Genomic DNA, 12,871 nt, shown 5'->3' with positions numbered 1-12,871 from the left:
GGGTGAATACAACTCGGGCCCTAAGCTCCCTGCCGTCAAGGAGATTACCATCTAATGGTTTAGGGAATAAACTCCTCGAGGGCAGGAATCGTATCTCCCAGCTCTACTGTATCACACCCTCCCAAGCGCTTAGGCAAACTGCCTGCACAACTAAGCGCTCAGTAATTAGCTCTGATGGATGGATGGGCATTAATTCTCTCCCCACTGTGACTCTGAAGAGGCTAACAAGATAAATTATTTCTTCTGAGGGAATTAGGGTTAGGATAACACCACCGAAAGCACGGTATATATGACATCATGATGGAACAAAATAGGTCTTATTTTATGCCAAGTAGCGTGGAAAGCCCTGCGCTTGATTCCAGCCGATTACATGGGCCTTTTTGAACTAGGAGTGGAACAACACCTGCATATGAGGGAGAAGAGGGATTTACGCTCCATGTTAAAATTGAGGAAACTGAGGCTCAGAGATGTTCAGTGACTGGCAAGGTCACACAGCAGACCTATGGACAGAGGCAGAACTAGAAGCTGGGGTGATCGACGGGATCCTAGACTCCCGACTTCATACCCGGGTTAGTGGCATGGCCTAGAGGCAAGAACTCGGACCTGGGCATCTGAGGATCTGGGTTCTAATCCTGAATCTGCCACTTACCTGCTGTGTGACCTTGGGCAACTCACTTCACTGGGCCACATGGGTCTCCTCATCTTTAAAAGGGGGATTAGCGACTTGTTCCCCCTCCTCCTTAGACTGTGAACCCCATGTGGGACAGGAACTGGGTCTGATCTAATTAGATTGTATCCACTCCAGCTCTTAGTACAGTACTGGACACATAGTTTATGCTTAACCAATTCCACAATTATCACTGTTAGTAATTCCCGGTGGGAAAACTGGCCATATTTCCAAGGTCCAAGGTGGAATGAAATTTGTCCAATGCAAATCTAAGACCACCTTGTCACTCACTCAAGTCATTTCATGGTCATTTCGGGGCAGGATATCAAAATCCCCCCTTCCTCACCGCCACCATCGTCAGCCGTGGCTTCTCCCGATGGGTGCATCCAGGCACGGAATGAAGGAAAATTCTCCGACACCAAATCCACTTAACGAAGAGATGGACTGTAAACTCATTTGTGGGCAGGGAACAGGGACTGTCTCTACTCTATTGTTGCGTTATACTCTCCCAAACACTTAGAACAGTGCCTGGCACACAGTAAGCGCTCAATAACTATGACTGATCGAAGGTTTATTTTTTAATTGTATCGGTTAAGCACTTACTGTGTGCCAGGCACTGTTCTAAGAGACGCAGGATTATGAGGTTAGACACGGTCCACGTCCCACATGGGGCTCACAGTCTTCATTCCCGTTTTACAGATGTGGGAACTGAAACCCAAAGAAGTGAAATGACTTGCCCAAGATCACCTAGCAGACTAGTGATGGAGCCGGATTAGAACTCAGGTTAACCGACTTGCAGGCCTGGGTTCTTTCCACTACGCCACGGCTGCTTCTCTCCAAGAACGCAACTAAGCGCCAGATAATCACGTCAGACTCAGACCCTGTCCCACATGGGACTCACATTCTAAGCAGTAAGTTTGAAGGTTTTGAATTTCTCACATGGAAACTGAGGCCCAGAGAAGTCCAGTGACTTGCCCCAGGTCACACGTTCATTCATTCATTCATTCAATAGTATTTATTGAGCGCTTACTATGTGCAGAGCACTGTACTAAGCGCTTGGGATGCACAAATCGGTAACCGATAGAGACAGTCCCTGCCTTTTGGTGGGCTTACAGTCTAATCGGGGGAGACGGACAGACAACAACAATGGCAGTAAACAGAATCGAGGGGAAGCACATTTCATTAAAACAACAGCAAATAAATAGAATCAGGGTGATGTACATCTCATTAACAAAATAGATAGGGTGATGAAGATACATACAGTTGAGCGGACGAGTACGGCGCTGAGGGGACGGGACGGGAGGGGGGAGGAGCAGAGGGAAAGGGGGGAGAAGAGGGTTTAGCTGCAGAGAGGTGAAGGGGGGGGTAGAGGGAGCAGAGGGAAAAGGGGAGCTCAGTCTGGGAAGGCCTCTCGGAGGAGGTGACCTTTAAGGTTTCCTGACTCCCAGGCCCAGGCTCTTTTGACTAAGGCTCACCGCTACGCTTCTTCTCACTCCACTTTCTGATCTGTATGAGGGCACACGCTGGTCACGGAAATGGGATAGTCATCAATCCCTGTTACGCGCATTCTGCTACCAGTAGCGATAAAACATAACCATAAACCCTGTCATCAGACTTTTTCCACAAAAAAAAAAAGGCTGGGTTTGCTCCCAGAGTTTGTCCTTGGATCTAAAACTCTCAGGAGCAGTTTGGCCTAATGCAAAGACACCCGGCCTGGAAGGCAGGAGGTACAAATTCTAATCTCAGCTCCATCGGTTACCTGCTGTGTTACCTTGATCAGGTTATTTCACTTCTCTGTTTCCTCATCTGTAAAATAGGGATTGAATATTTGTTCTCCCTTCCCCTTAGGCTCCCAGAGAAGCAGCGTGGCTCAGTGGAAAGAGCCCGGGCTTCAGAGTCGGAGGTCATGGGCTCGACTCCCGGCTCTGCCACTTGTCAGCTGTGTGACTGTGGGCAAGTCACTTCACTTCTCTGGGCCTCAGTTACCTCATCTGGAAAATGGGGTTTAACTGTGAGCCTCACGTGGGACGACCTGATTACCCTGTATCTACCCCAGCGCTTAGAACAGTGCTCTGTACATAGTAAGCGCTTAACAAATACCAACGTTATTATTATTAGGCTGCAAATCTCCTGTCAAACAAGGGTCGTGTCCCATGTGATTATCCTCTATCTATGGCAGGGCTTAGCAACTCCTAATTCCTCTAGAAATGCCACAAGTATTTTTCCAGGAATCAATTAATGGATATTTGAGAAGCAACGTGGCCTAGAGGAAAGAGCACAGGCCCGGGAAACAGAGGACCTGGATTCTAATCCCTGCTCTGACACTTGTCTGATGTGTGACCTTGGGCAAGTCATTTCACCTCTCTGTGCCTCACTTACCTCATCTGTAAGATGGGGATTAAGACTGGGAGCCCCATGTGGGACACAAACTCTATCCAATCTGATTAGCCTGTATCTACCCCAGGGCTTAGTACAGTGCCTGGCACGTAGTAAACGCTTAACAAATTCCAAACACAGTTACTATTTCCTGAGCACTTACTATGTGCAGAGCACTGTACCGCATGCTTGGGAAAATACATTAGAGTTGGTACACAGGCTATCTGCACAAAGAGAACTTACAGTCTAGACTGCAAACTCGTTACGGGCAGGGATCGTGTCTGCTAATTAAGTTGCACTGTACTTTCCCAAGGGTCTAATGTAGCGCTCTCCGCATAATCAGCGCTCAATAAATATCACCGATTGATTAACAGAGGGGAAGACAGGCATTTAACATTAATAAATGAATTACGGATCTATATCCAAGTGCTGTGGAGCTGAGGGTTGGATGAACCGTCAAGGGTTTAAAAGGGTAGAGATTTAAGGCCTGAGAAATTTCTATTTGACGTACAGGTGAGGCTCAATGTTTTGAGTCTTTAGGTCTGCTATTTGAAACATTTACTTATGACATATAGCCATACGATAGGCTGGTTCACACGGTGAAAGCAACATTTCGATCACTTTACTGAAGTCGCTTTCATTGGATGCACTGAGGACAAGGTGGCAGAAGCTTTTATGTGGAACTTGAAAAAGATCTTAATAAATAATAACACAATCAAAATAGCATTTGTTAAGCACTTACTATGTGTCAAGCACTGTACTAAGCGCTGGGGTAGATACAAGATCATCAGAACCCAGATGGGGTTCACCATCTAAGTAGGACAGAGAACAACCACTGAATCCCCCTTTTGCGCATGAGGAAACTGAGGCACAGAGAACTGATGTGACTTGCCCAAGGTCACAGAGCTGGTAAACGGCAGGGCCAGGTTTAGAACCCAGGTCCCCTGACTTCCAGGCCCAGGTTCTATGCACTAGCCCATGCCACTTCAATATATTTTAGGACATTCAAATATTTTGTAGCCCTTTGGTCAAAGTGAGGCAACACTGAATGCTCTTAATATACAAAACTTTTCCCCAAATTGGTTGATTTTTCAAACCTGTGTTGTGATCATTTGACAGCGTTGCTTTTGGAACTGCCTCCTAGAATGGTGAATCTTGTGCTTGCAAACTGTAAGAGAAATAGGAAGTTAGTACGCAATAATGGAATGAATGGTAAGCGTTTTACGACCTAATTTCTAGATTCAGGCTGGTGAACATTCCCTGTGCTTAGAAAAGTGTTTGACAAATTAAGAATTTAAATACCATTTTAAAAAAATTGGGGTTTGTCTCGAGGCAATACGTTTGCTGAGGGCACGCAGTGTGTTTGCTAATTTTGCTGTATTGCACTCTCCCAATGTCTTAGTATAACGCTCTGCACAGATTAAGTGCTCAATAAATACCACTGATTGATTGACTGCTGCTATCCCATGAATGAAACCTGTGCCGCTTTTATTGGACTTGTGTATTTACAATCCCTAAACACTGTTAATCCCTCACAGGGTCGCACCTGGAGACTTTCCAGTCCTCTACCAGTCTCGGCTATGGGAGGGAGAGTCAAGCGGAGGCCTGTCGATTCCATTCTCAGCTTGTGCAGTTTCTACAGAGTGGAAGGCCATCGGCTACAAGTCAAAACTCACCTGTGCCGGGCAGCAGCAGCATGGGAGAGGGTCGACGGAGAAGACTCAAGTTTACTACGCTCAAGGCGGCAATGAAAAAGCAATTCCATATTTTTCCCGGGGAAAACTCTACGGAGACATTACCAGAACTTTGCAGATGAAGGTGGGGTGTTCCGGGAGAGATGTGTCCAGGGCGTTGCTACGGGTCGGAGGCGACTCGACAAGAAACGATGTAAGCTTCTTGTTGGCCAGCTCCTGGGGACTGTACTGTTCTTTCTCAGATGCTTACTACAACGCTCAGCACTGAATAAGTCCTCAATAAATACCACCGACTGACTAACTAAACTACTATCAGCTCAAGCCATTGACAGGATTAATAACCCTAATCAGTTAGATTAGAAAACGCTTCCGTGGGACTGCGATACTGAAGCAAGAGCTGGCAAACGTGAACTCCTCAATCTACTATGAGCTCGTTGTGGGGAGGCATCTTTCCTGCTAATTCTTTTGCATTGTACTCTCCCAAGTGCTTAGTATGGTGCTCTTCACCTAATGAGTGCTCAATAAATACTAATGATTGATTGACTGATGTACTGAGAGCTGAAGGTGTGTCAAACATGGTACTAAACACTTGGTAGAATCTGATAAAATTGAGTTGGTAGGGGCGAGCCCTGCCCTCAAGGAGCTCCCAGTCTAGAAGAGGAGACACAGTTAAATCATTAAATAATTAAAATGCTTAGCACAGTGCTCTGCACACAGTAAGTCCTCGATATATACGATTGAACGAATGAATGTAACATCTGTAAGACGAGGATGAAATGTCTGTTCGATGTTATATCGTACTCTCCCAAGTGCTTAGTAAAGTGCTCGACACACAGTAAGTGCTCAATAACTGAATGAACAGTAGGAACTCAATAAATACAACCTGAATCGGTGAAAAAATGACAGTTCATTTCTCAAAGAGATGACCAGAGGAGAAAACGAGTCAACTGGTGTGAAAGCACTTAGGAAAATAAAAATGTGCTTCAGATCCTCGGGGCATTTTTAAATATGTAAATAAAAGCAGCTGGCACTATAAGACACAATACACTCTGTTGCCAACCTCCTCTCACCACTTATTACTCGATTCTGAGCCCTTCAGGCCTGAACCTAACTCTTAACTGCGCATGTTTTATCCAGTCCTTTTAACAAGGTACTTTTTGAATCTCTACCATCAACTGGTGTATTTATTGAGCGCTTACTGTATGCAGAGAACTGAACTAAACGGTTGGGAGAGGACAATATGAGAGAGGTGGTATATGTGTTCCCGGCCCACAATCAATCAATATTATTTGAGTGCTTAATGTGTGCAGAACACTGTATTAGACAGATTTTTTGAGCGCTTACTGAGTGCAGAGCGCTGTACTAAGTGCTTGGGAGGGTTTAATATAACAGACTTTCCCTGACCACAACAAGCTTACGATCTAGAGGGGGAAGCACTTGGGAGGGTTCAAGAGGCAATAATAATAATGATGTTGGTATTTGTTAAGCGCTTACTATGTGCATAGCACTGTTCTAAGCGCTGGGGTAGACACAGGGGAATCAGGCTGTCCCACATGAGGCTCACAGTTAAACCCCATTTTACAGATGAGGTAACTGAGGCCCAGAGAAGTGAAGTGACTTGCCCACAGTCACACAGCTGACGAGTGACAGAGCCGGGAGTCGAACTCGTGACCTCTGACTCCGAAGCCCAGGCTCTTTCCACTGAGCCATGCTGCTTCCCCGGTGGTAGGCATGTTCTCTGTCCGCAGTAAACTTTTCGTATAGAACGAGTTTACTCTTCCTCCCCTTCCCCCTTACAGATCCGGGGGGATGTGATGGGATTGGCTTAGTACAGTGATCTGAGCATAGTGTTCGCTTAATAATTTCCACTGCGTGAATGAACTGGCCGTTAAAGATGAAATCCACCGCCTGGAGCTGGGTTCTTTCCACAGGCCACGTTAGACCTCAGGTGGCAATTTCCAAATGGTGACCTTAAAATCACAATTAAAACCAAATCTCCTTCGGTCGTCTGACTTGATGGATTTATACTAATCAATCAGTTGTATTTACTGAGCCCCTTCTCTTTGCACAGGACTGTACTAAGGACCTGGAAGAAGTAGTATGGCTTAGTGGAAAGAGCCGTGGCAGAGGAGTCAGTGGACCTGAGTGCTAATTCTGAATCAGTGGACCTGAGTGCTAATTCCCTCTCCTCTGTGGCCTGGGCTAAGTCTTCTACGCCGTGAACCCGTGTGGCAGGGATTGTCTCTCTTTGTTACTGAATTGTACTTTCCAAGAGCTTCATACACATACTCTTTCTCATACTGCGCACATAGTAAGCACTCAATAAATACGACTGAATGAAGTCACTTTACTTCTCTGGGCCTCAGCTCCTTCAGCTGTGAAATGGGGACTCAATATCTGTCACCCTCTCCCTTCAACTAAAGGCCAATCTATCAAAGAATTAATGGTATTAATTGAGGGCTAATCATGTGCAGAGCACTGTACTAAGCATTTGAGAGAAGACGATACGATACAACTGAGAGAAGGACTGTGTCCTACCTGCTCATCGTGTATCTGGGCCCAGCGCTTGGCACCCAAAAAGAGCTTAAATATCACAGATCTTTTCAATATCATAATTGTAGGACGATAATCAAATTAGTAGATATGATCCCTGCCCGCAAGGAGCATAGAGTCCTATTATGTGCAGAATTCATTCATTCATTCATTCAGTAGTATTTATTGAGCACTTACTATGTGCAGAGCACTGTACTAAGCGCTTGGAATGGACAAATCGGCAACAGATAGAGACAATCCCTGCCCTTTGACGGGCTTACGGTCTCCTTTTCTCCAGGTAATAACAGACTAAGTGCTTGGAAGAGCATGAAAAAGTTGGTAGACATCATCTGGGTGTTCAGAAGGTTCCAGTCTACTGGGTGCAGAACGCTGTACTGAGTGCTTGGGAGAGGACAATAGAGTTGGTAGAAATAATCTATACCCTCAGGAACTTTCAGTTTCCTGGGTACGGGGCACTGTACTGAGCGCTTGGGAGAGAATAATAGAGCTAGTAGACGCGATCTATACCCTCAGGAACTTTCAGTTTCCTGGGTACGGGGCACTGTACTGAGCGCTTGGGAGAGAACGCTGGAGCGAGTAAGATGCAACGCCTGCCCTCAAGGAGCTTCCAATCCACTTTATTCTGAGCACTGTATTGAGCGCTCGGGAAAGGACAATACAGTCAGGAGACACGATCCCTGCCCTCAAGGAGCATATCATCTACTGAGTGCAAAACACTGTACTGAGTGCCTGGGAGAGGACAAGTGAGTTGAGAGTGGAGGGTATGAGCTTAGTCGAAATAAAAAGAAATGAAAAGGCCACCAGGCAGGTGAGTCCACAGTCTACCAGCCATGCAAGAAGCACCCCCTGCATCACCCTGATTTTAATATTTGCCCCCCGCCATTCCAGGAAGGACCCCACCCTGAGCAGCCATGGGCGGGGGGAGGGTCCTTCCGCGGGAAGGCTCCGGCTGTGCCCCTCGTTCCATCTGGATCGAGCCACGAGGAGCCGTTGAGCCCAGACCCGGAGTGAGAAGGACCTGCGTTCTAATCCCAGCTCCCCGACTTTGTCTAGTGCGTGTGTCCCAGGGAAGTCACTTCACTTCTCTGTGCCTCAGTTTCCTCAAGTGTCCTCACGTTTCCTCAAGTGTCAAATATGGATCAAGACAACGAGCACAATGTGGCCCGGGGACTGTGTCCAACCTGATTAGCTCAGAACTACCCCAACTCTTGGAACAGTGCCTGGCACGTAGTAACGGCTTAACAAATACCATTAAAAAAAAAAAAAAAGCCACACAGCTCAGTCAGCGGACTGAGCACCGTCCTCGATGCCGACAGCTTCGTCCCTAATAATGATAATAATACCCATGGATAATTGGGGTATTTGTTAAGCACTTAATCTTTGCCAAGGCACTGTTCTAAGCAAGGGTCACGTCTAAAAACGGTTGTACGGTACTCTCCCAAGTGCTTAGTAAAGGTCTGTGTATACTAAGCGCTCAGTAAATAGCACCGATTGCTTTGCACACAGCATGCTCTCAAATAAGCAGCCTGGCTTGGTGGAAAGAGCCCGGGCTCGGGAGTCAGAGGACAAGGGTTCTAATCCCGGCTGCGCCACTTGTCTGCTGTGTGACCTTGGACAAGCCGCTTAACTTCTCTATGTCTCAATCACCTCAACCGTAAAATGGGAATTTAAGACTGCGAGTCCCATGTGGGACAACCTCATTATCTAGAGAAGCAGCGTGGCTCAGTGGAAAGAGCCCGGGCTCGGGAGTCAGAGGTCGTGGGTTCAAATCCCGGCTCTGCCACTTATCAGCTGTGTGACTGTGGGCAAGTCACTTCACTTCTCTGTGCCTCAGTGATCTCATCTGTAAAATGGGGAAAAAGACTGTGAACCCCACCTGGGACAACCTGATTACCTTGTATCCCCCTCAGCACTTCAAACAGTGCTTTGCACATACTAAGCGCTGCTGCCACTTGTCAGCTGTGTGACCGTGGGCAAGTCACTTCACTTCTCTGTGCCTCAGTTACCTCATCTGTAAAATGGGGATTAAGACTGTGAGCCTCACATGGGACAACCTGATTACCCTGTATCTACCCCGGCGCTAAGAATAGTGCTCTGCACATAGTAAGCGCTTAACAAATACCAACATTATTATTATTATTATTATTAATGAATACTATACTCTATGCAAATTCTAAACCCTCCTGGATTCTCCCAAGAGCTCAGTAGAGTGCTCTGCACAGAGGACATTTTAAGGTCACTGTGGGCAAGGATCGCTACTACCAACTCTGTGGTAGTGTTAGAGAAGAAGCGTGGTTTAGTGGAAAGAGCCCGGGCTTGGGAGTCAGAGGACGTGGGTTCTAATTCTGCCCCCGCCACTTGTCTGCTGTATGACCTTGGGCAAGTCACCTCACCTCTCCGTGCCTCAGTCACCTCATCTGTAAAATGGCGATTAAAAATGTAAGCCCCTCGTGGGACAACCCGATCACCCTGCGTCTACCCCAGTGCTTAGAACAGTGTGTGGCACATAGTAAATACCATAATTATCATTATTAATAGCGTACTCTCTCAAACATTCAGTACAGTGCTCTGCATGCAGTAAGCACTTAATAAACAACACTGATTGACTTAATTTAGGAACTAACCACTCCTGGGAGTTTGGTCAAGGGTTGCATTTTTTTTTCTCATTTGTAGTTGTCTTTATAGTACCCTGATTTTCATTTCATAGCTTATTGTAATTGATTTTTAAAACAAAATAAATCTCCTTTTCTCCAGCTAAAGGGCACATGACTTTCCAGAAAAGAAATCAAATCTTAACGGATATATTGGTCAACGAGAAAACAGGCGAAGTGGAGTATCTATGAACCAAAGAGTTAACTTGGTAGTATTGAAAAACTATTCGTATGTATTAGAAGAGATTGATTTATCCTAATAGTGCATACATCATGTATGAGTGCTTCTTTGCAACAAATGTACACATTTTGTTCACTGCAATGAAAAGTCATTTATGCCTATTTAAAAGATTATTTAATTCCACATTTTATTTTAATTCTGTCTGGGCATATTTCTCTCTCTCTCTCTCGCTCTGTATAAATATTAGACACATGCACAAAGAGTGACTTTTAAATATCCCGATATATCTTTATAAATTATCACTCATGAATGTATTCATAGAAGAAAAATGATAAAATAGATGTGAAACTAATTGGAGAAGTGGCACGGCCTAATGGAAAGAGTGCAGGCCTGGGAGTCGGGGAAGCTGGGTTTCAATCGCAGCTCCGCCAAATATCTGCTGTGTGACCTTGGGCTAGTGACTTCACATCTCTGGGCTTCAGTCTCCTCACCTAAATACAGAGATGAACTATCTGTTGGCTTCCCCTCTTAGACTGAGCTCTATAAACAACAGGGATGGTCAGGACTGACTGTATTGTATCCATTCCAGCGCTCAGCCCAATCAATCAGTGATATTTATCGTGAGCAGAGCACTGTATTAAATGCTTGGGAGAGCGCAATACAATAGAGATAGCAGACACTATTTCTGCCCAAAGGTTGTCTGTAGGCAGTCAGTCGATCATTTTTATAACAATAATAATGTTGGTATCTGTTAAGCGCTTACTATGTGCCGAGCGCTCTTCTAAGCGCTGGGGGAGATGCAGGGTCCTCGGGTTGTCCCACGTGAGGCTCACGGTTAATCCCCATTTTACAGATGAGGGAACTGAGGCACAGAGAAGTGAAGCGACTTGCCCACAGTCACACAGCTGACAAGTGGCAGAGCCGGAATTCGAACTCATGACCTCTGCCTCCCAAGCCCGTGCTCATTCCACTGAGCCACGCTAGAGTGCTTACTCTGTGCAGAGCACCCTACTAAGCACTTGGGAGAGTTCAATGTAAAAATAAATAGAAAAAATCCCCTCCCACAACAATTATTATTTTGTTTGAGAAGTACCCTTTATTGTTCTCTAAAAAGGGAATCCTCCTGACATGTCTCAATGCCTATCATTTTCCAAAAAACCCTCATTATTGTGCTACCTAATAACAATCAGTGATATTTATTGAGCAGCGATTCTGTGCAGACTACTGTATTAAATGGTAATTCCTGTATTAAATCCTTGAGGTTGGAGATCAGTTCCTCCAATTCTACTGCACCACACTCACCCAACTACTTAGTACAGTGCTGTGAACACAGTAAGTGATCAGTAAATAGCCCCGACCGACTGACTGGTATTTACCCAATACATACTGTCGAGCTCGCCCTTTTCTGGAAAAAAAGTGCTTGTTATTTCTTTAACCGCCGTTGTCCGATGATAAGACCAAATGCCTTTCGTACGAGACACTACTAATACATGATTTAATACCAGAAAAGATCTTACACCGCATCTTTGAACACAGATCGTATTCATTTCTGCCTAACAACTTTCAGATAGGGCAAGAGGCATTCGTGCACTTTAGGGTGTCATGTTAACATAGTTAATGCACGTGTTATTTTCGGCCCGTTCGGCTAGGATGCAGTTTAATCTCTGTATTTAGCCACCGTTCCTCTAATACACTTGAAATACTGCAACATCCTCATAGCCGGTGGCCTCCGACATCAAGCTCCGAGAAGGAACTTGCTAAGGTCACAATCGAAAGGCTGAATTTCGGCTCGGTAATAGGTAATGATAATGATAATGCTGGTACTTGTTAAGCGCTTACTATGTGCAGAGCACTGTTCAAAGCGCTGGGAGAGATACAGGGTAATCAGGTTGTCCCATGTGAGGCTCACAATTAATCCCCATTTTACAGATGAGGGAACTGAGGCACAGAGAAGCGAAGTGACTTGCCCACAGTCACACAGCTGCCAAGTGGCAGAGCCGGGATTCGAACCCATGAACTCTGATTCCCAAGCCCGGGCTCTTTCGACTGAGCCAGGCTGAACCGGCTCCACACCCTCAGAGCCCCAACCCCTAGCTCAAGCTCATCTTTCAACTTGGAAATCCCTCCATATCGCCCTATCTCCCTCCCAGATCAGTCAATAAAAGGTATTTATTGAGCACTTACTGCGTACTGCACCGTACTGTCCTTTTTCCTTATGGTATCTGTCAAACACTTACTCTATGCCGGACACTGTACTAAGCGCTGGGGTAGATACAAGCTCGACCGGATGGATACATGGGGTTGGCAGTCTTCATTCCCATTTGACAGATGAGGGAACTGAGGACCAGAGAGGCGAAGTGACTTCCCCAAGGTCACACAGCAGACAAGTGCTGGAGGCGAGATTAGAACTCGGGTCCTTCTGACCCCCGGGCCCGTGCTCTATCCACTGGGCCACACTGTTTCTCCGGGCTTGGGAGGGTCCAATACGGAGCTGGTAAACACATTTACTGATCAGTCCACGGTTCTTCTCCCAAATCTCTCCTCAAATCTTACCCCTTCCTCGAAGTCTTGCCCTATGGGTAGGATTCCAACCTACCGACTCTCTCGCCTCGAATCCTTCCAGGCACTCAGTAGAGTGCTTAACACAGAGTGGGTGCCCCTTAAATGACTGGAGCAACGGGTTAAGTGCTTGGGAGAGTCGAATGCAAGCGAGATGAGAAATACAAGCCCTGCCCAGAATGAGCTCATG

The sequence above is a fragment of the Ornithorhynchus anatinus genome, chromosome 6, assembly GCF_004115215.2.
Source record: "Ornithorhynchus anatinus isolate Pmale09 chromosome 6, mOrnAna1.pri.v4, whole genome shotgun sequence".
NCBI classification, from domain to species: Eukaryota; Metazoa; Chordata; class Mammalia; order Monotremata; family Ornithorhynchidae; genus Ornithorhynchus; species Ornithorhynchus anatinus.
The sequence above is the reverse complement of the archived record's forward strand: the minus strand, read 5'-3'. Positions refer to the sequence as shown.